Below are 27,123 nucleotides of genomic sequence, written 5' to 3'. Positions count from 1 at the left end.
ATGGAAATTACTTTTGAAATAAACAGTTTGTTTACTTTTTTCCATTTGTTTCATTTTCATTCAACTGTCTCTTAAAAGAAGTATGAAAACAAAATGCTGTAATGTACAGTTTACCTTCCGTGACTATAGTCGTTCTCCTGGAGCTAGTTCACAATGTATCAACAGATCAATTCTTGTAGGCATTACAAAGGTTTATTGGCTCACATGGCATTCTGCACATAATCTACAATGACAATGACACCATCTACAATGACAATGGCCAAATGTACCACAGAGCCAACAAAGATGATGATGACGATGATGACGATGATGATAATGATGACGACGACCATATTTGGTTTGTGGGGTTCTCAACCGCACGGTTATCAATGCCCATACAAATTTCCAATTTTGTCGATGTCCATTCTCACCACTTTTCAAATGATGATGACAGCACAAACACACAGTCCTCGAGCGATCAAGAAAGAGAAAAACATCTCTGCTGTTAAGACCCACCAATAAATCATTCAACAAGGCATAACATTTAAAGCTCCATGTGTAGATCGATGGAGAGAATGGAGGGAGTAAATGGTACGATCAACTAAATGATGTTTCTGAAAAGTACTCAGATGCCCCAGTATGGATGAAGTAGGGCTACCAATTGTGCTTGTGAATATTTAAACTGATCTGAACTCTAAGCAAATATCTCAGCTGCAGACTTCCTCAAGAGGGAGAGCCTCACAGAACTGCCAATGACACCCAAGCCACCAGGCCTAACAGACTGGACAAGTGTGTTCAGACTCCCTAAGAAACAGCAAAAGATTTCTGGAAGTGCTGGAGTAAGGGGTGTCTAATGCATTTGCACAAGTCAAATGCCAAAACGGAATATCAGTCAGGATCCAAGTCAGTGGTTTTGTCCCTCAGCAAGAAGTAGATCTCCCACGGAACTTGTGGGAAAAGGCAAGCACGCAAGAGCTGAAAGAAGGCAGAGAAGAAATTCCACACACAGCCACCCTTGCCACTAACAGTGGAAGACACATCACCAGGCCACTCCATCTGATCCAGCCTCTTAAGATAGACCAGTGTGGGGAAGATATGAGGAATTATTAATAGTGTCTCTTGTGTTGCACTATACATCCACACATAATACTGTAGCTGGTAGAGGCACATACGGTAGGACACGACAGCAGTAGTGGTGTGGGGTGCAGGCAGGTGCCGTAGGGGAAATGCCAAGGGCTGGGAGGGAAGTGTTGTTACAAACTGAAGCCTACGCTCACATTGTTTGTAAATATTAAACAGGGCCCCTGCAAGCCCAACTTGCATGGTGACCATTCAAAAAGATCTGTCACTTCTGCTTTGTTTAGTATCTAAGAAGAATTCCACTGAAAATGCAGTGATTAATTTTTGCCTGGCATGTCAATCATTTGTAACTTTCAGAGAAGTGTCATAAATGGCGAATTTTGAGTAAAACCGAAATATTTCTCTGTTGCCATGTTAAAATTGGCTTCTTTTGATACAACACGGCAGGGTTTACACAGTCTCATCTCAATAACCCGTGCAGATGTGATTGCGATATAATTCTGAAACAGTTGTTTTTTAAGTTTATTGACAGAGGAAAAGTAAGGTCAGCATCTTATGAAAAAACACATCCTCAGTACAGAATAAATGTGTAATGTCTTCACTTACATTGTTCCAAAAACCATAGCATTTCTCGTTTCACCAACTACTGATGGCACCTAAAAATTACACTCCTTCGTTGAAAAAGTCTGTACTTAGTGGAATACCACGGTAGATAATGAAGTTTTGTATAATAACCATATGGCAAAATACTCTCCTCTTAGCAAGTTATCATTTGCCAAAATCTCATTTCGATATCTCAAACCATTTATGCAGAAATATGAGGAATGTGAGGGATATTTCACTATGGTTTTATCGCTGGTGTGGCGCAATTGCAAATGAGTGTGCTACATCAGATCTATTTTCTCGAGACTGGTAACAGATACAGACCTCCACCCAATTCTAAAGAAAAATTCAATATGTTAGCAACATTTCATGTGCAGCAACATATTATCTAATATGCACCAAACGCAAAATCATAACGACCATTGTTTTTCATTACCAACTTTTTTGAATTTCGAGCAGTGTCTTACTTCCATGTAAATATCACAATAACTATGACAACTAAGTAAATAATGGGCACAGAGTAATGAACCTCAAATACAATGCTACAAGTAAAGCAAAAATGAAACTTTTTACTAAGTAGTTTCTGTAAAATTGTCCAAAACTGATGGCAGCACGTGTGCCTTGATTCTGTCACTGCCGGCTGGCCAAAAGGTGGCAGACAGTATATGCCTGCCCTTCTGAATAAACGAATGAACTCACCCGGCACTTCGGATGAAAATTGGTCACTACACATGGGCCATCGTATGCTGTGTGGACTCTATCTCTGCTTTGTAATGAAAGATGTTGTGTAGCTCTTACGACATTTGAGTTCTGAGCAAATAAAGTTCTGTGTTGTTTGACTTTAAAATCACTTTCTAATTGTTCCCACATACTCAGTGCAAGTGTAGTATCTATATTTTGTGCAGTCTTCTATATGCCATAAATCAATGCATGCTCATCCCTGATGTGAGCTGAGATTTATTTCACTTAATAAAAAATGTATGAAAGTACAAAATGTTTTGTTAGTCACAGTAAATTTTCTAGTGTGAATTAACAAAATTTCCCCACATACCACCCAACCATGATATTATTGCGCTTGGCCTCTCATTGAAAACACAATGTGACATTACAGTGAACAAAAACCACATCCACATTTTCAACTGTCGTATACACTGTGGAAATCCACTACCTCCATGAGCAAACTGCCTGGTCATTAGAACAGCACAGCACATTCTGATGGGCTTCAAGCGCACAGCCGAACACAGGGGTGAAGATCCTCAGTCGCAGGTGTAATAATATTGGGACCGGCTAATAAGCACACTGTCACACATGATAACAAAAACATCATGAGCCAAATGTAATCACAAAATACAATTACGAAAAATTTGATATTACTTTCTCAGAGATGATCTGTAATCATTTTTTATAAAACAGGTTTTAATTGTCCATCTAGACTGATTTAATTTTTTCGGATGATTGACGTTGGGTTCATGTGAAATATCCTCATTCTACAGATAAAAGGTCTCTAGATAAAAGTGAACAGCACATTTTATGATATGCGACCTTGCTATTATACCACATCAAAAATCAAATTTACCGGAACATAACTGCCTGTATTGGATATGAGAGTAACACATCCATCTTATTAGTAAACTTTACATGTTACATCACAGGATATAATAGTGACCTGGAACAGCCCACACTGTTCATATAGCCCACAAGGCAACTGCTAAAGGTGGCGTCTGGTACATTAGCCATATATGAATGAAAATTGCATTTCCAAACTTAATTTTTTGTTTGTTGAGAATAGTTGTCAGAAATACTTGCTTGAATCCTGTGATTTGATTGGATAAAATCTTTTTAGGCATGAAGATATGTAATTTATATGGTACAGCAGGTGATGTTGCCACAAGCTTCTAGCTGATACAGCATCTTTCTCACGGTCACTGTTTTGGCATTATGCTGTGAGTCAGTCAGACCGCCACTGTGGACGAAGGGGCCGCATAGGAAGGTTGTTTCACCAATTTCAGACACAGCATACTACGCGTTCAAGCTGCCCCACCACTCTCTTTCTCTCACCTATTGCCTTGTACATCTGTAAATAACAATCATCACCGCAGTCTTCATAAATGTTAAAATAGACATTGTAGTTGTAGGTGAATTGGCTTTGCTCATTCAAAATTAAGCTTAAATCCTGCTTCTTGTGACTGTAAATTTCGAATTGTTCTAAGATTTAAGGAATCACTCCTTTTGAGCTCTGCACGAGATTTCCAAATTATGATCAATATCTGTTACAGAGAGCTTTAAAGTCGCCACAAGGGCTCCAAATTAGATTTTTGTTTTCAGAGTACGTGTGTTCCATGAACAGAGTTTTGAATCTTCTCCCTGATTACGCTATGTACTGTTTACCACAGTAATTGCACTTATTCCTACACACTACTGAATCCTGAAACTGATTCCTACTATTACAGGCTACTATACCTACTTATAAAACTTACATAATTTCCCTGCTTTTATATCGATTCACCGTGAGCATTGTTTTAAAATGTTCAGCCCTCTTTCAGCTTCAAGTTGGTGGAGTGGCAATATTAATCATCTAGACACATTGCATTAAAATACATCCACGAAGGTAGTGATTCATGCTTACAGATGTTCAAGGCGGCAGGGTAGAGAGAGAGTGTTGGGACAAGTGGAACACGTGCTGCACTTGAAGGCCTCCTGCCCAGCCCTCTGCCCACGGCAACAGCAGACGATAGTTCACCTTGCGGCACAGCACCAAAGTGGTGGCCACAAAAGGGAGCATGCTGCAATGGTGGCATGCCTACGGCAATATCACAGATACGGATACAGTCTGCCATTCAAATTACATATTTTTGTGACTTTTTATTATGTTTTTGCCCCTGACAGACCACAAATATCAATAATTTTCACAAACAGCATTCTCGACAAACAAAAAGGATTAATTTTTTGTTCATACATGATGCCACCCGCTGGTAGTTGCCTTGTGGGCTATACAAAGAACACCTACCACCTACGTACATACCTACCTACCACACCACTATTTTATTCTGTAATATAGCAAGGAAATTTTGCTGGTAAGCTGGATATATTACTCTTCAACCTCATACAGTCAGGTTCATTCAGGTACATTTAACTTTTGATATGGTATACTAGCAGCAATGCTTATAGTGGAGTATATGTTGGTATTACTTTTATCTACATATCAGAGGATGCATGATGTGAACCTAAGCCATTCCTCTAAACAAATTGAAGCAACGTAGATGGATAATCAAAAATCTGTCAATATAACTAGTTAAAAAGCACCTGATCATATCAGTCTGCTACCAAAACACATCATGTCCAACTAAAAATTAAGATTACAGTGTGACTGAAATAGAAATGTGTGTGTATGACAGTGCAGGTTACATCCAGCTCCATAAAACATGGATAAATTAAAATACTGCAGGTGCTGGATATTTATATTTAATGCTACAAAAAAATGCAACCTTCCCAAAAATCTGCACATTTGATACTCTCAAAGAGAAAAATATAAATATCCATGAATAACCTGAAAACTTTGATATGTCAGGACTCTGTCATGAAAGATCCAGTATTTCTAATGTAAAAATATGAATCAGATCAGATTGCTAGTCACCATACAGAGGAAGTATTGAGCAACTACCAGGCACATTTAAAAGTAGATTGCTAAATAAGATATTGGACAAGCCCTACCTCAGATAAAAAGACTTATATTCATATTTACATAACTCACAAACAATGGTTATGGTCATTCCCAAATACCAAAGTCCCAGTCGGATGAGTAGCCAACTCAGTTGGGGTGGACAGAGAGAGTACAAATCAGATGCAGGTGTGGAGGGGGGAGAGAGAGATATGGAGGGATGCATGGTGCGGAAGGAGGGGGGGGGGAGGGGCAGAAGATAAATGTGCCTGTTTCATGACAAACACCTCCCTCTGTGGTGAATAGTAATCTGTTCTAGTTCATAACATTATTCCATCTAGGCTTTTCCATTGTTTGAGAATTTATTACATACTTAATGCAAATGGAACACAAGAAGACAGAAAACAGATAAAAATGACAACAAGAAGATGAATTTCAAAGGCATTTTTGGTCAAATTATTTTATACACCCATCGCAGTTCCCTTACAGAAACATACTAAATCAACATTAATGAGATGATAAATAAATGTGCCTCAGCCAAATGACAAGTTCACAAATGCAGCACAAATCTCATGGGTATCCACTCATGGTGCAATGAGTGATGCTATTCTAGAACTGTGAAACTAAACTGTTCAGCTGTACACCACAATGTACCTCTTAAATCATACATACTATATAGTAAAGGATTATTTATGTTATCCAAAGTAGGGTTTGGGGATAAAGTGACAAATAAATAACAAAATCAGCTCTATTATTCCCCCAATATTCACTATCCAATCACATTTATGTGACCACCTGCCAAAAGCCTGAACAACCACATCTTCCAGTGCAGACCATTGCAACACATAAACAAAGAGTGGCAATGAGGTTTTGGAAGCTACCAACATGGACGTGGAGCCATGGCAAACTGCACAAGGTTTCTCGGCTGAGGATGCTTGGTGCAAACAGCCCAATTGAGATGATCCCATAGATTCTCAATTGGGCTTAAATCCAGGGAGTGTGCTAGCCACAGGAATGCACTAAACTCATCATTGTACTCTTCAAACCACACGTGCACACAGCGAGCTTTGTGACACATTGCACTGTCCTGTTGGTACATGCCTCTGGGGGGGGAGGGGGGGGGGGGAAGGGGGGCGGGGGGGGGGGGCACAACAGCATGCAGGGATGGATATGGTCCCCACGGATAGATGCATACTTGTGTTGATCCACTGTGCCTTGCAGAAAGATGAGATCACCCAAGGAATGCTATAACAACATTCCCCAGAACATAATAACCCCTCCTATGGCCTGGATCCTCCCGACGATTATTGCAGGGTGTTTGCTTTCAGATGTTTCACACTGCACATACCAATGTGCCATCTGTCCGATGGAGTATCTGCAGATTCTAGAAGAATATAAAACTTCCAATTCCAAAGAAAGCAGTTGCTGACATATGTGAAAATTACCGAACTATAATTTTAATAAGTCATGCAAAATATTAACACAAATTCTTCACAGACAAGTGGAAAAACTGGTAGAAGCTGACCTCGTGGAAGATCAGTTTGGATCTGGCAGAAATGTCAGAACATGCGAGGCAATAGTGACCCTAAACTTTTCGTAGAAGGCAGGTTAAGAACAGGCAAACCTACATTTCTAGCATTTGTAGACTTAGAGGAAGCTTTTGACAAATTTGACTAGAATACTTTCTTTCACATTCTAAAGGTAGCAGGTGTAAAATACAGGGAGCAAAAGGCTATTTACAATTTGTACAGAAACCAGATGGCAGTTATAAGACCCAAGGGGCACAAAAGGGAAGCAGTGGTTGAGAAGTGAGTGAGACAGGGTTGTTGCCTATCCCCAATGTTATCCAATCTGTGTACTGAGCAAGCAGTAATGGAAACAAAAGAAAAAGAGTAGGAATTAAAATCCATGGGGAAGGAACAAAAACTTTGAGGTTTGCCGATGACATTGTGATCTTGTCAGAGACAGAAAAGGATTTGGAAGAGAAGTTGAACAGAATGGACAGTGTCTTGAAAGGAGGATATAAGATGAACACCAACAAAAGCAAGACGTGGATAATGGAATGCAGTCAAATTAAATTAGATGATGCTGAGGGAATTAGATTGGAAAATGAGACACTTAAAGTAGTAAAGGAGTTTTGCTATTTAGGAAGTAAAATAACTGATGATGGCCGCAGTAGGGAGGATATAAAATGTAGACTCGTAATGGTGAGAAAAGCGTTTATGAAGAAGAGAAATTTGTTAACATCGAGTACAGATTTAGGCATCATGAAGTCCTTTCCGAAAGTATTTGTATGGAGTGTAGCCATGTATGGAAGAGAAACATGGACGATAAACTGTTTAGAGAAGAAGAGAATAGAAGCTTTGAAATGTAGTGTTATAGAAGAACACTGAAGATAAGATAGGTAGTCCATGTAACCTATGAAGAGGTCCTGAACAGAATGGGTGAGAAGAGAGATTTATAGCACAACCTGACTAGAAGAAGGGATCAGTTGGAAGGACATATTCTGAGGCATTGAGGGGTCACCAATTTAGTACTGGAGGGCAGGATGGAGGGCAAAACTCATAGAGGGAGAGCAAAAGATGAATACACTAAGCAGATTCAGAAGCATGTAGGTTGCAGTAGGTACTTATAGATAAAGAAGATTGTACAAGATAGAGTAGCACGAAGAGCTGCATCGAGCCAGTCTTTGGACTGAAGACCACAACAACAACAGCTCACAACTGTATATTCATTTGTTTTACAAATACATATCTGTAAAACTGTGTGACATGCTCTTCCTGTTACTACATCTACATTTTATTTTATAAGAAGCAAGTCTATAGGAGGTGAGAAGTGAAATAAAAATTGTTGCAATGAAAATTGGCCCCTGAAATGGTAGCCCTGACATGATCAAGAAGGTACAGCAGAAAAACAGGAGACCGTGAACACAGCCAACAAAAATGCTGCAGTTCCAAGAAAAGTTGAAGTGGATTAGGTCATCGTGAAATTACCACCCTTTTGGGTAGAAAACCCTGAAATTTTGTTCTACCAGCAGAACCACAGTTTAATATTGCTGGTACAACAAGTTAAGTAACAAATTTTAATTACCTGTTAATGCAACTAGAGGTACAATTTGTTGAAAACATCTGTGATTTGATTGCCAGATCTGAGTCAAATAAAGATTCTTTACCTAAAGCGAGACCCTTAACAGGGTTTTGAGAAAGTGAAGAGTGATAAATAAAAAGATTAGTCAGTAAACTGCAGTTAGGTGATCTAAAAACAACTTAATTGTTGTTGAAAATGAAAGGTCATGCAGGAAGACAATGTGAGTGAAACAATCCTTAAAATTTTATGGCTAGTCAAACTTGCCTGCCATACTCGAACATTGAAGGTGTTTGTAAACAGGTCCTTATGAACTAAAACGATGGAAATCTCTCAGTAGCGATATAAAAATGGGAAATGCTGCTGCTACCATTTTCATCCATGCAGATCATGCCTCATTAACTTCGCCATTCCATCTAGTTTATCTCCAGTTTAGTTCTAAGTTCGCAACTAATCTGTGTTGTGTCTGGCGTAAAAATGCAGTGGCTGATGATATGTATAGGCCGGAAGAATTACAGATGGATTACAATAAAACAGCTATCTCACAAGAGATAGAAATTAGAATTTCATGATATCAAGCCAAGTTGAATGCAGCAGTCACTGACATTTACGTAGTTTACTCCTGTGGTTCGCTATGTCGATAAGAGGTCATTCCTCTATACATCCCCAAACAAGGAACACAGCTTTTAAGTATTACTGCAACATGGCTCACCAAAGGGTGGGATCTTCAGTTAATAACATATCATCCAAATGTGTCTGGCTAAAGTTGAAAAAGGATGTGCAAGAATGGACAAAGGCATGTACAACCTGATATAAGAGTAAAATTACAAGGCATACTACATTATATAGTGGAAAACTCCCCTTTACTGATGAATGTTTTCATTTGGTACATACTGATCTACTGGATACGCCATCACCCTCTGATGTATGTGCTTACTGTTTAATTTGTATTGATTCCTTCACAAGCTGGACAGAAGTGGTGATCTTTTTAAATAGTGAAGCAGACAGAGTAGTAACAGCATTCTTTTAATTCATGGAATATCAGATTCAAAACACCACAACAGTTAAGGAACACAATTTCCATCTAACATAATCCAAGACTTAGAAAAAAATCTGAGGCTGTAAAGAGGCTACAACTAATGCACATCACCCACAGTCCAATGGAAAAATTGGGAGACTTCACCTTAGACTACATATGCCAAACAAGCCAATGCTACAACCAAATTAAGTAACATATTACCCCACAATATTATTTTTCCTCCATTGCTCTTTCTACATTGAAAGCAATTCTACAGTACCATAATTGTTCTACAGTACTACACTGAAGTTACCTGAGACTTGAAATTAGCATTACAATAAACGTTAACCTTCCAACTTCAATCATCAAACTGAAGAAAAAGGGTTTTCTTTTTAATAAATGCACCACCATTTGACTGTGAATAAACAACAATAGTCAAATGGTGATGTGTTTATTTAATACTTGTTGTAGGACTATTGCCCAGCAACATCGAAAACTGTTTCCTGAAGAAATGAATGACTCCCATGAAACCTACACAGTAGTGCTACAAGAGCTATGAAATGCTTTTCATCCACAAGTATCTTAAAGTAGAAATTATGTATGTGTTAGAATTTATAACATGCAAACTGAACTCTCATATCCATTCGAAGGCCCTTATGAAGTGATTCAACATTTGCCAAAGTTTTTTACTGTTAACTTTAAAGATAAAGTAATCAACATTTCTATTGATCGACTGAAGCCATGAGCATCCAAAATAATTAGCTCAGTAGCCAGATGGTCAGGAAAGTAGTTTTCAAGTGTCCCCGAAAATTACAAGATCAGGAAGTGTGATGAAATTCCCTGGCAAGTCACTAAATGACAACAAAATGGAGGGGTAGAGATGTGGAGACACATAAAATATTAACAGTGACTGAAAAGTAAATTACTTTTTCAAGCTATTCATAACTATACATTCATTTGTCTTACCAATGTATGGAACACTTTGCCTTTCACTGCACCTAGAATTTGTTTCTTGGTTGTAAGAACCAAGATGTGAGTTGGAAACAGAACATGTTGTAATCAAAAATGGTTTTTGGTTTTATTAAAATTCTGTATTAAAGGAGTTAAACATCAATAACAAAGCTCCTCATTAGTAAAAAGATACTAACTCTGTAAAAAATGAAGAACTTCAATATTCTTTGTGAATATATTTTCTAATGAGCAATTTGACATGCAACAGTGGATGCATTGTGATTTGCTGTCTTGCCCAAATTATAGTGTTATTTGCTATTTAGCCAAGCCTCAAAAAGTAACTTCCTGTTTATAATAAAAACATACAGCTACCAGCCAAAGCCAACCCCAAATACCCACCTACTTCCAATCAAATATATGATATTGTCAACCTACTTTGCCCAAATGAACTATAAACTGACTGGTTGAGCTGTAAAACACAGTCAAACATGATTTCTTTATTGTAACAATCATTACTTGTTGCCAATATGGGTGCACTCAGGAACATAACTAAAGCTGTTGTATGATTGTTTGTAAGCAATGTTTGTCAACATAAAACCATTTCCCATTCTTTACTTTAAATTACTAGCATATAAGCAAATCCAAAACACAAAGAATTTCCTTTCTGTATTCTAATACTAATTGTTTTCAGTGTTGGTCAGGACTGAATGCATGAGGAAATAGGGAATGCATAAAAGCTTCCACATCAACAGACCACAACCGAGAGAAGAAGCTTCTTTAGCAAACATCTACTACCACAAAATACAACAAGAAAAAAAGGGAGCAAAAAAAGATAACATTGATGGATCGAGACACTAATAGATGAGGCAAACTGAACGAAGAGTGTAAAATATACACAGAAGTATTAAACAGAGCCACGAAAATCAAAAGAAGGAGACAAGTGAAACAATGGTTCAACCAAGACTGCTACATGGAAAGGAAAGAAATCCTACATGCATTACACATCGCAAAAACACACAGACGACAGAGATATAGAAGAAGAAAGTCTCACATACAACAGAATAAATTCACATGAAGAAATTGGAAATGTTTCACACAAAACATAGATAATCTGGTAGAGTGCGTACATATATTGAAAGTGAGAAGGGTGCAGCATGAAATGACTTTACACATATTCTTAAAGTAGTTGTTATGTACCAATTCAAAAAATATTTGACTTGGTTAAATACCACATTATTCATGCTTTTATTTTAGGGATCAGGACACAATCTCAGCATACATTATTTGTCTATCATACTTCCACATCCAATAATATGTTTGCTACTAAGTCCAGGACATTGTGAACACGTTTCCTGCAATGTAGTGCAAGCAACATAGCCAAACAAAAGCTGGCAACTTTTATTCTTGCTGCAACACTTTTTCCCAATGCCTGTATACTCAAAGAGAGTGTTAAGATGTCGTTTCAAGTAGTGTATGAAAAATTTGTCTACATAAAATAATTTCGCATTCACAATTTCCAATTACTACTGCATCAACAATTCCGTAAAACAAATTCTCATAATGGTATTTTCCTATCTATTAAAGTGTTTCCAACCTTGTGAGACTGTGCAAACGTGGCAAAATAGCATGTGCACAGATCTTCTAAAAACAGAAAAATTCATTATGGGACCTATGAGGGATTCAGTTGGAGGGCAGAATGAATCAGAGGAACAAATGACATTAAAAATGCACAATTCTTTTTAGGAATTTTTTTTATTATGTTCCAATAACAAATACGACAAAACATGTAAGGAAAAACTGTCAGTCATAAAAGTGCCTTTCCTACTGGACATTTCAGGAAGCTATTCACCTTTACATCACTCTGGCAGCCCAAAAATTATTTACTGGTCGATACTGTTTACAGCGGTTGATAACCAATCATTTACCCAGAAAAACTGGATCTCTCTGCATATTTATGTGCAATATATAGTATTTATTTCAGTGTCCGAGTCTTGGAAAAATCATGTAAAGTGTGTCAACACGGCACTCAATGAAATAAGACTCATTCCTCTGTATATTCATTTCACCATATATCTCTATATCATCATCTTCTTCTTCTTCTTCTTCTTCTTCTTCTTCCTGGTCTTAATATTGTATCTTCACAGGTTCGGCATTTTAATCATTGGATTCGGCAATGGTCAGATGCCCTAGAGTCACAACCAATGTCCCCCCCCCCTGAACCCCCTCCCCTCTCCCACCCCTACCCTCCCATCTAAAATGCAGAACAGAATTTGTGTACCCAAACTATCTGTGCGTAGTGAAATATCTCTTGTGAAAGTGATCAAATGTTTTCTGAATGTTTGTGATTCACATTAACCGAGGCAAAATGTGGGTACTATCATGGTATTCATGTAATCGGATGTGGGAAACCACCTTAATATCTCCTCCAGACTGGCAAGCACACCTATCAATGCTATTGATCCATTGGACGGATTTGAACTCAGGCACTTACACCTCCCACAAGAGTCACGCTGGCACACAGCTATCTGGGTGGGTCCCCAATGTATGTCTAGATGTACATTACATGTAGTCTCTGTAACTATGTATGCATGTGTGTGTGTGAAATTGTGACTCATGTTTATGTGCTGTTTCCTACTCCATTTTTGCCATTCTATCAGATGTGTCTGCCAACAGCCTTCGCAACAACCAGCTTTATGTGGTCTGTCCATCCTAAATTCTTTCAGGCATAGGCTCCAATGTAATTTACAGCTGTGTCCAAAATGTCTGTCTCCACTGTTAACTGTCTATATTGTAGGCACACAATAAAGGATTTGTCCATCTGTTTACTTGAAATAAAATACTCTTGTTAAAATATCACTCCTACTTCAGTTTTGCTATGAGGGCCAGGATTTTCATGTTTTCTTTGCCACGTTATTTCTGCAAAAAATTTCAAAATAAAATAGGCTTAACCCTTTGAGCCTCAAAAACATGTAAAGAAATATATTTCCAGGGAAAATAAAAATAAACAACAACAACAGTACACCTGGAAAGAAAAAGTCAATTTTGATCTGATGATGGCATATGCTGCCTCACGGTTAGGACATGTACTGATAATGGTTTATTAATGCTCACAGCCAGAAGTCTCACTGCGATTCAAACGTGTGAAGCAAGCATATGAACCTGTCCCAGAAATACTCTCATGCTTCCTACAGACAAATGAATGAGTTTGAAAGAGGTCAAATTATAGCCTTCCAAGTGGTGGGATGATCCTTTTGGAGAATTTCCACACAAGATGGGTGTGCTGCATCAGTTGCGCAACACTGCTGGTCATGTGAACATTCTCACACCTGTAGGAAAATTTCTGGACATCCATGCAGCAGAGGTGCTCACCAGGATCATAATATTGTAAGGGTAGCAGTGGCAGACCGTACAGTTCCCACAGCACAGATAAGATGGCTTGTGACCCCCAGAAATATCAACACGAACTTTTGTGAACAAATTATTAACAGTGTGACTACAGGCACACACAACTCTGCCCTGTCTTCCTCTCAAGCCACAGCATCAATGTGTATGGCTCAACTGGTACTATCAGAGGATCACTTGGCAGATGCAATGGCACACTGTGGTCTTCAGTGAAGAAAGAAGATTCTGTCCGCACACATACAATGGTCGTTTGCGCATATGCTGTAGAGCTGGTGAGCACTGTCTCGCAGAGTGCATTCGTCCAAGACACACTGACACCATCCTGGGCCTTATCACCTTTGGTTTTTCTGGCCGGGACACTAACCGGCACTTGGTATGTACAGAATTCTTTTGCCATTCCTGCAATAGGTAGGTGATGTGTTATTCCAGGAGAATAATGCTCACCCACACACTGTCCATGAAATTCAACTTGCTCTGCAAGACATGCAGCAACTTTCCTGGCCAGCATGATCTCTTGACTTGTCTCCAGTTGGGCACATGTGGGATATGATGGGATAAGAAGTGTGACCCATCAATCAATAACTCTAACTTACTATGTGAACAGGTTGAGCAGGCACGGTATAACATATCCTAGGACAGAAGTCACTATCTGTATGATCTATTGGCAGTATATAATTTTAAAATTTTTCACATAAATGACCATCATCATCACCATCATCATCATCATCATCATCATCATCACCACCATCATAGAAAGCAATTAATACAAAACTAGCAAAAAATAAATCCTCAATTAATTTAAGGAGGTAGTCTCACTTTGAAATCACTAGGACATGAAGTTTTCAACCATCCATCCAAAGCAAATTCATAATTTTCCTAGACACAATCCCACATGTCGAAACTTCCATTGACTCATAATGACTAAAACAAATTACAGTCCTAGATAACAAGCAAAAATGGGGCTAAAATTTAATAAATTTTGCAACAAAACTACAAACTGCCCCAGTGGTTTCGACACCACTCATAAAAGCAGTAACACAGACTCAACCTTTACTAAAATAACTTTAGATATACTTACTTTCAAGTCATCAATCTCCACAATATGATATGTGTACACTTGTCACAGTCACCTACAATGTAGTATAATCTCAGTGCCAGCTGCTGCTTTAAACACTATAAGAGCATGCCACAATGTATTACATTCACAGAAATCCTCTGTGTACCACTAAATGTCTCGCAACAGAATTGGTGGTTTCAAGCTGAGGTCACATACTTTTTTAAAAAAATTTGTGGTTTCAGGCTGAAACCACTGGTAATCAAAAGATTAAATATAGATATATGGTAACATGCTTTGACCAAAATAGTTACAACTGCATAAAATGCATGTGAGCCCTTCCAATTAATTGTGCATAAAATATCTCCCCATTTGAACGTCACAGTGGGAGATGTTGAGGAAGGTCAAATTGAAACAAGAAAGGAAAGGAGATTACAGTAGGAATATGGAATGTAAAGAAATTATTACAATTGGAGATGTTGAACAATCAGAGTAATTCTGTATTATTTTCATATAAATACTGTTATCAATACTTCTAAAAACACAGATGATGTGACTTACCGAACGAAAGTGCTGGCAGGTCGATAGACACACAAACAAACACAAACATACACACGGATTCAAGCTTTCGCAACAAACTGTTGCCTCATCAGGAAAGAAGGAAGGAGAGGGAAAGACAAAAGGATGTGGGTTTTAAGGAAGAGGGTAAAGAGTCATTCCAATCCCGGGAGCGGAAACACTTACCTTAGGGGGAAAAAAAGGGGTATACACTCGCGCACACACACACATATCCATCCGCACGTACACAGACACAAGCAGACTGGTCTTTACAAATGTCTGCTTGTGTCTGTGTATGTGCGGATGGATATGTGTGTGTGTGCGAGTGTATACCCCTTTTTTCCCCCTAAAGTAAGTCTTTCCGCTCCCGGGATTGGAATGACTCCTTACCCTCTCCCTTAAAACCCACATCCTTTCGTCTTTCCCTCTCCTTCCCTCTTTCCTGATGAGGCAACAGTTTGTTGCGAAAGCTTGAATTTTGTGTGTATGTTTGTGTTTGTTTGTGTGTCTATCGACGTGCCAGCACTTTCGTTCGGTAAGTCACATCATCTGTGTTTTTAGATATATTTTTCCCACATGGAATGTTTCCCTTTATTATATTCATACTGTTATCAATACTGTTTGATTTACACTCATATAATTAAGGTCTTTACCACACTTGTAAGAAAGTGTATGAATGACAATACAACACTGTTAATGATGTAACTATTTTGTTAAATAGCAAGCAATGTCTCTCTGTCTCTCTCAAGTATAACAACTTCCCATGCGTTGAAACTGCCAAGTTTTTACATACTTTTAAAGTATACCCATAACTTGTAGTGCTTCGAGAATTTCGGGGATAAATTCCAGAAACACTTGGCTCTCCACCATCTCGAACATCGGATATTTTAATGACAAGGGTGCGAGAGCCTTTTTACTGCACCACACGTCTGTGTGCGCAGGAAGGACAGCTGTCACAAGGAGCCAGGAGCTGTGTCAGACGAGCAGCCCTGACAAGTGGTTACAAGGAAGTTATATCAAAAAGTCAAAGAACATTTGGATAATGTTCCATGGTGTGTGGTGTCATATATTGTTGCTAAACTGACAAGAGCCTACAAATACATAATTTATTTCAAGAATATAGAGCTGGTTAATAATATTTCCCTTGAAACATTCTGCGGACCAAGACTCGAACTCGGGACCTTTGCCTTTCGCGGGAAAGTGCGTTACCAACTGAGCTACCCAAGCATGACTCACGCCCCGTCCTCACAACTTTACTCCTGCCAGTTCCTCATCTCCTACCTTCCAAACTTTACAGAAGGTTCGCAGGAAGGACAGCCATCATGAGGAGCTAGGAGCTGTGTCAGACAAGCGGCCCCGACAAGTGGTTACAAGCAACGCCCTAGAAGTTATGTCAAAAAGTCAAAGAATATTTGGATAATGTTCCATGGCATGTGGTGTCATGAGGATTGTTACAGAGACAGATGAGGCATGTGTTATATAGAGACTTTTACTTTATGTCTTGGCTCTGCATGAGGCAGAACATATGTAACTGTATGAATGTTAAGTAGATTCTGACATTTATCTTGGAACCAGTTGGATTGCTGGGGTTTGTACAGAACAATTGCTACTTTCGGACGAGAGTCAAAAATATATTGTTGTTGAACTGACAAGAGCCTATGAGTACATAATTTATTTCAAGAATATAGAGCTGGTTAACAATATTCTCCTTAACCTGATACAGTCTTCAGAGATGAATTACACAGTGAGAGCAACTTAGCTGATAACCCAAAGAAGAGGATCGGCTGCATGCACAATTTGTGAGTCAACTGAAAGAGACGTGTGAGTCGTGCAACCCAACACTGCACTGCCTCTTGTCGTCCAAGAAAGTGTTAGAAACTGACACAATTTAGAGAGAGAGAGAGAGAGAGAGAGAGAGAGAGAGAGAGAGAGAGAGAGAGAGAGAGAGAGAGAGAGAGAGAGACTGATAAAATAGCAGTCACACAAAGAAACACTCTAATGATCAAGAAAGTCACTTTCTTTTTGTTAGGTTCATTTTATCGCACATCTTCTTCAAAAATAGGATAATTTTTTTTTGCATGTGACAGTAGCAAGTATCCATGAGTACACTGATAACTGCAGCAAGAACACTGAAATTTTGGTCTTTACCACACTCAAACTACGTGTGTCTCTGTAGGCCTTGAAGATACTCATAAGACTTCCCACAATAATGACAATTAAACCGTTTATGTAACACTGGCTCAAATGGCTCTGAGCACTATGGGACTTGACATCTGAGGTCATCAGTCCCCTAGAACTTAGAACTACTTAAACCTAACTAACCTAAGGACATCACACACTTCCATGCCCGAGGCAGGATTCGAACCTGCGACCGTAGTGGTCGCGCGGTTCCAGACTGAAGCGCCTAGAACCAAACGGCCACACCGGCCGGCGTTTATGTAAACTGTCCGGGATGTTCTCAAAGTCATGTTATTCTTCTATGTTAAAATTCTCTTCACATGTAAGACCTCCATTCATTCTCCTGATTTCCCCAATGTCAACTTCAGCACTGTTACAATTATTGCTAAAACCATCTTCACCAGGATAACTGTCATCATCATCATCATCATCATCATGAGTAAGGTCTTCTACAACTTTCATGTGATTCTCAAACACCTCAGATTTTCTTTCTAGTGATACTTTCAGTTGGACTTCACTCAAATTTGCTGAGCTTTTGTCAGGTAATACTGCTTCTGGTGTTTGTTAAAATCAGTTCACTTTCTGCAACAGTCATTTCCCCACTGGAGCTCTTAAATTCACCACAAACAGACTGAAAAGGAATTTGACTGGATGATGATGATGATGATGATGATGATGATGATGATATGGTAGTGTGAGCAGATGACAGCTAGGTCTTTAGTGCCCAAATTGGACTGTAAACTTGTCCACCAGATGATTCATACTTTCTGTGCACTACTTGCCTTTGAAATGGAAACTGATGCACACTTTGAAGATCAGAAGTAACGATTTCTTTAAATGCATTTTGGCCAGTTCCCTGATCAGAACCAGACAGATTAATAGTTTTTCTACACTTTTAAAAAGATATAGAAATGGAGTCTACTTCCATAGAACCTCGTTCCTGAGATGACACAGGTGGATAACATCCTCTAAGTGACTGCACTTTTTCTTCAGTTTCTTTCTGACCTAAGGTGAGCATGACGAGCACAGAAGCAGATTGTGATGGGATATTTTCTGAAGATACTGATGGAACATTTCTTCCACTGGCTTTCGGCATATTGACATTGTCCACAGACCCAACGCCAGACAGCTCCTTTCCTGAAAGGATTCTGAGAGCTTCAGACCACCACTAAGCTCCTCTTGCAGTACATTTACTTCACCATGGTACACAAAATGCATCAAAGCCTCAACTATGGCATATGCAGAATAATAATTTGGTGTTTCTCATAGTTTTCAGAGGACAGTTCCTCAAAAAAATGGACTACAGACTGAGGGAATTATCTTATGCGCTCTTAAATGATGGCCCTCAGCACTAATTGTGCAGTCCATTAACTTCTCACTGTGTAACAGAGCATCAGCAACAACTGTTTACTCCACCTCAAATGAATGTTGTTGCTTTGATCCGCACTGTATAGTTGTCTCCACAAGACTTCAGTTCTTGTACAATGTTGACTGAACAACTACAGCAATATCATTTACTGGAAAATTTCAATGTTCTTGGAACATCAGAAAATATTTTTCTGCAAGTTGATCATACTCAGGCAGGTAAGCATTGTTTCTCTGAGTTTGGCAGAGTGGACTCTTCAATTGTTTATGAACAACAATAATCTGTGGCAAAGATTGTCCTTCAAACACTACATACAGCTGCTGTTCCAAAAATTTTGAGTGCCTCAGTTAGTGTGTAAACAATCTTATGTTAATCCAACTATCTACAGGAAGAATAAGTTATAAAATTATTTACAGTGCATGAGTGCTGGAGATAATGACCATTAGGGTAACTGATGAGAAACGATTATAAATTAAGAACAGTGTATAATTATTTCACATTAACTTTACTGAAAACACTCGCGCAGCAACCCCCCCCCCCCCTTCTCCCCAACAGATATATAGGATGGTGGATGTACAACATACATCTAAGTCTTGTTTTAACAGCAGTCTTCAGCTTGGTACAATGTGTTGGCAGAATTTTGGCATCATCAGGTGCTACTAAGTATAGATCACTTTTATTACTTTGAATTGATCACATAAATCCACTTGATATCCGTTGTTCATTTAAGGAATGTGTGAAAATAATACCTAATATTTTGAAGCATGTACCTAGTGAAATTTTAGCTTTCTGTCAGTGGCTACAGGAGTGAGATTGTATGGAAACTTCACTGGTTCTGGTTTATTGTGCTGCAATACATCATGTACATTTAACTGTCTTAAATTAAGTTAAATAAGCTCTAACTTATGCACACTTTTGTGAAACAGAGCAATGTAAGAACTTAAAAATTCCAGATACTGGTATTCTGATAGATAAAATATAATATCTTCATAATATAATTAACAGATATGTTGTTATACTTTAATCAATTACATTATGAGATATGTTAATAAAGAGTATGTTCTTCTCCCAGTAATTACATGTACACAATTAATTTTTTTTTATTACAAATAATGTTTCACAATTTACTTAATATTTATGTTTTACTGAAGTGGGCATTCCACTGTGGAGAAGCTTTTGTATCAAGTCCTCATCGTTGCTTTTCATATCATCACTCAGTAACTGGTTTCCATTTTTTGTGCCATTTATGAAGATTTTGAATTCTTCACATGAATCCATTTTATATGCTACTGGTTCGTAGTAACTTTCTGTGTGAAACACGTCAATATATTCCCTGTAGTACTGCACTGTCAAGCTGACAAGTGCCCAATGCAGAGAACCTGGCCTACATTGTTCGCGAGACATGCTCTTTGACTAATGAGTTGAATGTAATCTGTGTACCCGTGGTCTAGGGGTAGCGTCTTTGATTCATAATCAAAACGTCTTCGGTCCCGAGTTCGATCCCCGCCACTGACTAAATTTTGATAAATAATCAGCATTGGCGGCCGAAGACTTCCGGCATAAGAAGTCAGCCTCATTCTGCCAACGGCCTTGTCAAAGAGGGCGGAGGAGCGGATAGAGGTTCAGGGCACTCTCTTGTCCTAAGGGTGGGAAATTGCCCCTAAAGGCGGAAGAATCAGCAATGATCAACGAGATGAGGATGCAGAAGGCAATGGAAACCACTGCATTAAAGACAGGTAACGTGTATCCACAGGACATGTGGCCTGTATTTGAAGAAGTGTCATGATGATCTTTCCATTGGCAAAAGATTCCGGAATAGTCCCCCATTTGGATCTCCGGGAGGGGACTGCCAAGGGGGAGGTTACCATGAGAAAAAGATTGAATAATCAACGAAAGGATAACGTTCTACGAGTCGGGGCATGGAATGTCAGAAGCTTGAACGTGGTAGGGAAACTAGAAAATCTGAAAAGGGAAATGCAAAGGCTCAATCTAGATATAGTAGGGGTCAGTGAAGTGAAGTGGAAGGAAGACAAGGATTTCTGGTCAGATGAGTATCGGGTAATATCAACAGCAGCAGAAAATGGCATAACAGGTGTAGGATTCGTTATGAATAGGAAGGTAGGGCAGAGGGTGTGTTACTGTGAACAGTTCAGTGACTGGGTTGTTCTAATCAGAATCGACAGCAGACCAACACCGACAACGATAGTTCAGGTATACATGCCGAAGCCGCAAGCTGAAGATGAACAGATAGAGAAAGTGTATGAGGATATTGAAAGGGTAATGCAGTATGTAAAGGGGGACGAAAATCTAATAGTCATGGGCGACTGGAATGCAGTTGTAGGGGAAGGAGTAGAAGAAAAGGTTACAGGAGAATACGGGCTTGGGACAAGGAATGAAAGAAGAGAAAGACTAATTGAGTTCTGTAACAAGTTTCAGCTAGTAATAGCGAATACCCTGTTCAAGAATCACAAGAGGAGGAGGTATACTTGGAAAAGGCCGGGAGATGCGGGAAGATTTCAATTAGATTACATCATGGTCAGACAGAGATTCCGAAATCAGATACTGGATTGTAAGGTGTACCCAGGAGCAGATATAGACTCAGATCACAATATAGTAGTGATGAAGAGTAGGCTGAAGTTCAAGACATTAGTCAGGAAGAATCAATATGCAAAGAAGTGGGATACGGAAGTACTAAGGAATGACAAGATACATTTGAAGTTCTCTAACCCTATAGATACAGCAATAAGGAATAGTGCAGTAGGCAGTACAGTTGAAGAGGAATGGACATCTCTAAAAAGGGCCACCACAGAAGTTGGGAAGGAAAACGTAGGTACAAAGAAGGTAGCTGCGAAGAAACCATGGGTAAAGGAAGAAATACTTCAGTTGATTGATGAAAGAAGGATGTACAAACATGTTCCGGGAAAATCAGGAATACAGAAATACAAGTCGCTGAGGAATGAAATAAATAGGAAGTGCAGGGAAGCTAAGACGAAATGGCTGCAGGAGAAATGTGAAGACATCGAAAAAGATATGATTGTCGGAAGGACAGACTCAGCATACAGGAAAGTCAAAACAACCTTTGGTGACATTAAAAGCAACGGTGGTAACATTAAGAGTGCAACGGGAATTCCGCTGTTAAATGCAGAGGAGAGAGCAGATAGGTGGAAAGAATACATTGAAAGCCTCTACGAGGGTGAAGATTTGTCTGATGTGATAGAAGAAGAAACAGGAGTCGATTTAGAAGAGATAGGGGACCCAGTATTAGAATCAGAATTTAAAAGAGCTTTGGAGGACTTATGGTCAAATAAGGCAGAAGGGATAGATAACATTCCATCAGAACTTCTAAAATCATTGGGGGAAGTGGCAACAAAACAACTATTCATGTTGGTGTGTAGAATATAAGAGTCTGGCAATATACCATCTGACTTTCGGAAAGCATTATCCACACAATTCCGAAGACGGCAAGAGCTGACAAGTGCGAGAATTATCGCACAATCAGCTTAACAGCTCATGCATCGAAGCTGCTTACAAGAATAATATGCAGAAGAATGGAAAAGAAAATTGAGAATGCGCTAGGTGACGATCAGTTTGGCTTTAGGAAAAGTAAAGGGACGAGAGAGGCAAATCTGACGTTACGGCTAATAATGGAAGCAAGGCTAAAAAAAAAAAAAAAAATCAAGACACTTTCATAGGATTTGTCGACCTGGAAAAAGCATTTGACAATATAAAATGGTGCAAGCTGTTCGAGATTCTGAAAAAAGTAGGGATAAGCTATAGGGAGAGACGGGTCATATACAATATGTACAACAACCAAGAGGGAATAATAAGAGTGGACGATCAAGAACGAAGTGCTCATATTAAGAAGGGTGTAAGACAAGGCTGTAGCCTTTCGCCCCTACTCTTCAATCTGTATATCGAGGAAGCAATGATGGAAATAAAAGAAAGGTTCAGAAGTGGAATTAAAATACAAGGTGAAAGGATATCAATGATACGATTCGCTGATGACATTGCTATCCTGAGTGAAAGTGAAGAAGAATTAAACGATCTGCTGAACCGGATGAACAGTCTAATGAGTACACAGTATGGTTTGAGAGTAAATCGGAGAAAGACAAAGGTAGTGAGAAGTAGTAGAAATGAGAACAGCGAGAAACTTAACATCAGGATTGAGGGTCACGAAGTCAATGAAGTTAAGGAATTCTACTACCTAGGCAGTAAAATAACCAGTGACGGACGGAGCAAGGAGGACATCAAAAGCAGACTCGCTATGGCAAAAAAGGCATTTCTGGCTAAGATATGTCTACTAATATCAAATACCGGCCTTAATTTGAGGAAGAAATTTCTGAGGACGTACGTCTGGAGTACAGCATTGTATGGTAGTGAAACATGGACTGTGAGAAAACCGGAACAGGAGAGAATCGAAGCATTTGAGATGTGGTGCTATAGACGAATGTTGAAAATTAGGTGGACTGATAAGGTACGGAATGAGGAGGTTCTACGCAGAATCGGAGAGGAAAGGAATATGTGGAAAACACTGATAAGGAGAAGGGACAGGATGATAGGACATCTGCTAAGACATGAGGGAATGACTTCCATGGTACTAGAGGGAGCTGTAGAGGGCAAAAACTGTAGAGGTAGACAGAGACTGGAATACGTCAAGCAAATAATTGATGACGTAGGTTGCAAGTGCTACTCTGAGATGAAGAGGTTAGCACAGGAAAGGAATTCGTGGCGGGCCGCATCAAACCAGTCAGTAGATTGATGACCAAAAAAAAAAAAAACATCTGTGTATTTCATTACTATTTGAGCCTCTGTCCATATTTCACGTAGTAATTCGTCATTTGTGGTGGTTTTGTTAGCAATTCTGTACTCAGAAATACAATGGCAGTTTCCCCGATGGCAACTGTTCGAGAAAGTGGGTATTCCGTCATGATAAAGACAGAAACTTGTGGTTATATATCAAGCAAAAAGACAAATATGGGAGTGAAGCACAACATGCAGGTATCTATAGACCTAGTTTCTGAATGTGTACAATATTGTTACAGTATATGGTCTGATTTCACAGCTCCTAACTTTTATTAGTTTAACTATTATTAGTGGAAAAAAAGCACATGAATTTATCTGATGTTTATCCAAACTGTAAATGATCCAACTAATTTACTAATCGAACCTTCCTTTATTTATTTTTTCAAATAAACATATGTTCAGTTTAAAGTAAGTGTTTATTTTGAGGAAACCCACCTACTTCAGAAACTTATCACTGCCTAACTTGTTTGGATATCAAGCAAACTTTTTGCAACAAAACCTATTCTTCCATAACAAATTTTGGAGAGTTGGACAATTGTGCCTAACTGCGCACATATCTAGCCTACTGCTCAGGCAGGACTCACTAGACGGTGTTACAAGGCCAGTTTGGAAAGGAAGAGTGGATTCACTGTGTTGCAAGAAGATTTTTAGGAAAGAATTAAATTCTGCACTCTTTATCTTAAAAATTCTCACTGAATAGTTTAACTGAGACAGTATTTATGTTCCTGTTAAACTGTGCTGCTTAGCTTAACCAGGTTGACGGGGATGCTTTGTTAACAAAATACACACTTGGAGACTTCTTGATCTTTTCTTTTAATTAATTAATTTATTTATTTATTATATATCAACGTATGGTATAATTTCCTGAAATTTCTGTAATACAAATTTGCTCTGTACCGACATGTGTAGCAATGTCTGTGTTAAGTGTAAATCTAAACAGCATTATTATGTTTAACAGTTTCAGCCACTCTATAAATTAAGATCAGTGCAAATGCACTGGCTATATTTTGTGTAGTGTTCTATGTGCAATAAACCAAATGCCTACTTTTTCATGATAGAGGTTGAAACAATATTGTGAAAATTACCACTCATCATATATCGGAGACGGTTAGTCACAAATAGGCACGACAAAAAGACTGTCATAAACATAGCTTTCAGCCATTAAGGCCTTATTAGCCTAAAGCTGTATTTGTGACAGTCTTTTTGTCGTGCCTATCTGCGACTCAGCATCTCTGCTATATGGTAAGTGGCAATTTTCTTTTTCACAATATTGTTACACGCCATCCTAGATTTTCCATAGAAGATGAAATTTATTTAACTTAATAAAAAATGTATAAAAGTACAAAATGTATTGTAACTTGTAATAAATTGTCTGGTTTGAAACAATAAAATTTCCTTGAACAGTCTTGCTTGAACAACCAAACAACAACAAGAACATCATTCTTGAAGCAAATGCAATAATAAATTTTGTTATGCAACAGCTGATATAATGTACTCAGAGAATCACTTGTTGTAGAACAGATGTTCAAGTGGACAATTAATTGTTATAGTTGTTTTAAATGATTGGTTTCAGTTCACAAGAACCATAATCAAATCGAGATAAAAATAAAATAACAGCACAGACTATGATGCGCAACAATGCTGTTAAACCGTGTCAAACATCAAATATGCCAGAATGTACCTGACTATCGGTTACCTGTCCAACTTACCAGCAAAATTTACATGCTACGTTACAGGATAAAAAAGTAGTCTGATAGAATCCATGTTATTTGTACCGCCCGCAAGGTAACTGCCTGCACCTGGTGCCTCATACATTTGTTACATATGAACAAAAATTACATTTCCAAACTGAATTAATAATAATTTTTTGTTTGTTGAGAATACTGTTTTATCGTTGTTGTATTCACTTGGACCAACCAAAACTAGGTTCAATTCTTGGTTTTGTGGTTGTAGATCTTGAGTTCTTCTAAGATGTTAAGGACTCATTCATTTTCAGCCCTGCGTAAAATGTTTAAATTACGAGTGCTATTCAGAATACAAGTTCCGATCGGCTGCGAAATGGAAACCACTGTGAAAATCTATTGAAGCTTTGCACAGACGTGTTGGGCAGTGTCTCTACTATGTCCATCGATCACAGCATGTCGCTCCTTTCATTCTGAGTGCACAGTGAGCATGAAAAGGTGCCTAGAAAATAGTATCTTCTGCCAAGTATGAGGGCCCAGTGAGAAATTTTGCCGGAAGATATGCAGCCCACATAACATAACTGTCACGTGTTTCCTTCTTCAAGACAGTTCGTAGCCACATTCTGCAGGGGCAATGGAGATGCTCCTGCCGTGTTTCCAATTGGAAGTTTTTGATCATCGAAAATACAGCCCGTAATTGTCTCCCTCTGAGTTTCATCTCTGCTCACATGAACCGCTGGCTATGAAGACAACATTTTGGCACAGAAGCACCAGAGTCTTCCTCTCGACCCTCTTGGTAGGATCGGTGTCAATATTGCGGTATGCACTGTCACCAAGTACGACCCGCATCTTCTCAGCATAATCCTGTCGGGATAGGATCATTGTTGTGTTGCCCCTGTCTGCAGGTAATATTACTATGTCTGGAAGACTCTGGCGCTTCTCAAGGATTCCGGCTTCCCTGACAAGATTGGCAAGAAGCTACGCCCGAGGGCTGCTGTTTCTCCTAGACTTTACAGACTGCCGAAGGTGTACAAGGAATCGATTCCATTACGTCCCATTGTCAACAATATTGGTGCCCCAACGTACCTTCTCGCCAAGCACCTCGAACAACTGCTTAGCCCTTACATTGTGAGATGTAAACACCATATCTGTAACTCCATGGATTTCCTGGGACACATCAACAACCTTACGCTGAAGGAATCTGACATACTGGTGAGCTTCGACGTGCTATCTCTAGTCACTAAAGTTCCATTACAAGAATCCTTGGAACTCGTCAGCCAGAAATTTGACGAAGAGACCACCAACATTTTCAGACATGTTCTGACATCAACGTACTTCTTATTTGACGGTGAATACTACGAGCAGACAGAAGGAGTGGCCACGGGGAGTCCACTCTCACCCGTTGTCGCAAATATGTACACAGAACATTTCGAGGAGGAAGCTCTCGAATCAGCACATCTAAAACCCACCTGTTTCTTTAGATATGTGGATGATACCTTCGTTATCTGGCCACATGGAAGAAATAAACTGGCAGACTTCCTCACACATCTCAACTCCAGACGCGAGAATATTAAGTTCACCACGGAGATCGAAACGGATGGGATGCTCCCTTTCCTAGATGTTTTGATTAGAAGACGAGCTGACGGCACTTTGGGTCACAGCGTGTATAGGAAGAAGATGCACACCGATTTATACCTACGAGCAGAT

The 27,123-nt window shown here is 39.0% G+C and overlaps 1 protein-coding gene across 8 annotated transcripts in view; it reads right to left on the bottom strand.

Moving 5' to 3' along the window:
• LOC124551124 (longitudinals lacking protein, isoforms N/O/W/X/Y-like) overlaps window positions 1-27,123 on the bottom strand; it is a 284,378-nt gene that overhangs the window by 90,539 nt on the left and 166,716 nt on the right. The window contains exon 4 of one of the 8 annotated variants that reach the window (XR_006967771.1): window positions 12,677-13,289. The exons of the other annotated variants lie outside the window; for them this stretch is intronic. The gene's annotated coding sequence lies outside the window, so the exon portion shown is untranslated. Of the gene's footprint in view, window positions 1-12,676; window positions 13,290-27,123 lie in introns of those variants that run through there. 8 annotated transcript variants of the gene reach the window in all.

This window comes from Schistocerca americana, chromosome 9 (assembly GCF_021461395.2).
Source record: "Schistocerca americana isolate TAMUIC-IGC-003095 chromosome 9, iqSchAmer2.1, whole genome shotgun sequence".
Classification (NCBI taxonomy): Eukaryota; Metazoa; Arthropoda; class Insecta; order Orthoptera; family Acrididae; genus Schistocerca; species Schistocerca americana.
This window is presented reverse-complemented; position numbering and strand designations above follow the sequence as displayed.